This window comes from Brassica oleracea, chromosome C4, assembly GCF_000695525.1.
Source record: "Brassica oleracea var. oleracea cultivar TO1000 chromosome C4, BOL, whole genome shotgun sequence".
Taxonomy (NCBI): domain Eukaryota; kingdom Viridiplantae; phylum Streptophyta; class Magnoliopsida; order Brassicales; family Brassicaceae; genus Brassica; species Brassica oleracea.
Genome location: NC_027751.1, coordinates 26199574 through 26202644, shown reverse-complemented (window position 1 = coordinate 26202644; position 3071 = coordinate 26199574). Strand labels below are relative to the sequence as shown.

The 3071-nt window shown below is 35.0% G+C and overlaps 1 pseudogene; it reads left to right on the top strand.

Moving 5' to 3' along the window:
* The first annotated feature begins 1510 nt into the window (after window positions 1-1510).
* On the top strand, window positions 1511-2543 carry LOC106341011 (annotated as a pseudogene).
* Window positions 2544-3071: the final 528 nt, after the last annotated feature.

Genomic DNA, 3071 nt, shown 5'->3' with positions numbered 1-3071 from the left:
GAACAAATATTTAATAGATTATTTAACAAATAGCAAGTAATGGGCAAGTAACGAGTCAAGTACTAAAAATAATAATGATACTTGATACTTGACTTGGTTTTGCAAGCAATATAAATTGTCGACTTGTTACTTGCCTTGACAATACCGAGTACTTGAATTTTCAAGACGGATACGAGTCAAGTAGCGAGTTTAAGGCGAGTAACAAGTAATAATGCTCAGCCCTAGTTATAATATAGAACCCATGCTATTATTGGCTTAGGGTTTTGCTTTTCTTTTCTTTTTTGTAACAACTTAGGGTTTTGCTTTGAATATTTTTTTGTTTGCTAAGAGTTTTGCTTTGAATATGGAACGTAAAGTCTTTAGACCAGATCGGACCGATTTAGGAGAGGCGTTAAATGGTTTTCACGTGAAAGAAAAGGTGACTGATGCTGATGCACATAGCACAATTGGCGCAAGACTAACTTTTCACAAGTTTGGTAAATAAAGATTACTCAAAGTCTTGTTGTAAATCACCTAACTATTTGAAGATCGTTGAGGTTAAATGTTTAAAACGTTTTTGTTAAAAAAAATACAAATATGAATGGAAAAAATATACAACGGTTTTATTTTGTTATAAGAAAAGAAAAAAAACTCTAAATTGGTAATGGGTTTGCTCAACTTGTTCTTCTTTTCTTTTCGGTGTAAAAGACTTGTTTCTTCTTCCTATCACAACCGTACCTTTCTTATATTTTCTTTTAACCAAGAAAGATCTAAACTAAAAGGAAATATTAATCACACGTTGCATGTTACTTTGGTTATCTATAATGATTCTTTGCATTGAAGCTTAATTCATCCGTTACAAAAGTATATTGAATATGTTATGAATAACTTGTAAGAAGGTCAACTCACATTGAATATAACCAGGTTGTTTTGCTTTATTCAACCTTTGATCGGTGAGGGTAATTTTAACAATCGTCGTTGGAGTACTACGTGGATGTCACGTACTGCAAACTCACAGGCAAATGATGTTAACATTCTCTCGTCATTTATCTCGACAACGTTTTTGTTTTTGCTGGTCCGTTGGTACAACCAAACCTTCCTCAGACTTTTGTACAAACAGCAAATTTTAAAACTCCGAATATATCCTTACTAGAGTTTGACGTAAACTAATTTATTTTAAGCGAAAATGTTAAAGTTTTTTTTTTCATACGAACCTAAAAATAGTTAAAAGCATCTATTTCTGGTGAACAGAAAACTTTGTTATGACTATTTTAAAACAAAATTTGAAAAGAAGGTTAAACCGGGAATATTCAAGAAAAATATTAGCAGAAACGGGCAAATTCGCAATGTTACATTCTGTCGCTTCTTCAACTTAATGCATAAGCTTAATTAGATTTATTTTATTACACTTTTCGTTTTTACAGATCAAAATTTAATTAAGTTTTGTTAAACAGTAAATTTAATTTAGTTGTTTTTAGTTTTTATTTTTATAATATTCTTACAAATACATTAAGCTTATTGGTGGAGAGGAATGCTTGTAGATTCCACCTTTTTCTTCTTCTTCTTCTACTTCTTGAACTCTGTATTCACTATTGAAGATGGAGAGCTACAAGTGCAAGTTTTGCTTTAAGAGCTTCGTCAACGAAAGAGCTTTAGATGGTCACGTGAGATCTCACATGCCTACTCTTCCCAACTTTTGCATTGAGGAAGAAGAGGAAAAGGTAAGACCGAGTCAACTCAGTGGTGATACTGAGTCGGATGTTTCTTCTTCTTCCCCTGAAGAAGTAGCGAGAAAGAGAAATGGGTTGAGAGAGGAGAGGCATCGGACCATGGATGACGATCAGAAGTTTGCTTTTACCGGCTCCCAGAGGAATATTATTAACCTGACACGGAAACGATCCAAGCGAACTCGGAAGCTAGACTCGTTCGCGACGAAGAAGATGAAAACGAGTCAACTCGGTTACAAGACCGAGCCCGAGCCTCATCACAGCTCAGCTTTTGATACAACCACGGATGAAGATCTCGCCTTTTGTCTCATGATGCTCTCAAGAGACAAATGGAAGAAGAAGAACAAAACTAGTAGTAGTCATAAAGAACTAGTGGAAGAGATCGACGACAACTCGAGCAAGATGAATCGAGCAACAACGACGAAAGGGAGATTCACGTGCGAGACATGTGGGAAAGTGTTTAAATCTTATCAAGCATTAGGTGGGCATAGAGCAAGCCACAAGAAGAACAGAGTTTCAAACAAAACAGAGCAACGAAGCGAAACAGAGTACGATAATGTAGTTGTTGCTCCAGAGAAGAGGATCCATGAATGTCCGATTTGTCTAAGAGTTTTCGCGTCAGGACAAGCACTTGGTGGTCATAAAAGATCACACGGACTAGGGAACTTGTCTGTAAATCATCATCAAGTACATCGAACAGAGTCTGTGAAACAGAGGATGCTAGATCTTAATTTTCCTGCACCAACCGAGGAAGATAAAAGGTAGCAGACTTTGCGTGATTTGGGTCGTCCAAATTTTCATAAAGTTTGAATCTTTTTGAAGTTATGTTTTAAACTATTGTTATTATTATTATTTAGACCAAAAAAAACTATTATTACTATTGTTATATAAAAATGTTTGTTTTAACTGCAAGGGAGGCTAGTTTCACATGTTCTAACGCCGGTTCTTGTTTCGTATTGGCCTCACGTCTTGTTCGCCTGACCATATCAATCGAAGAACATTCAAATTAGTAGTTTACTTTATAGACTTTTAATGTACATGTATGTTGAATTATAACTTCTTGCTTCTACTCTGTTAATGAAAGCTACTACTTCTAATTGTCCCCACTTGACTGATACCGTTTAGCTTTGTATTAGAGTTAGCCAAGGCTCTTGAAAAGTTTTAGTACATTTTATAATTATTTAGTTCAAAGTGGTATAAAAGACTTGGTTGCATAAGTAGATTTGCGTTTGGTCTACCACAAATGTAGAATTATTCTTAGAGTATACTTTATTCTTTAAGCTTTCACCGCCCAATAGAATCCAACACATTGTGATTCAGAGTAGTTGTATCCAAGTTATTGCAAACTTGACTAATCTCACACTA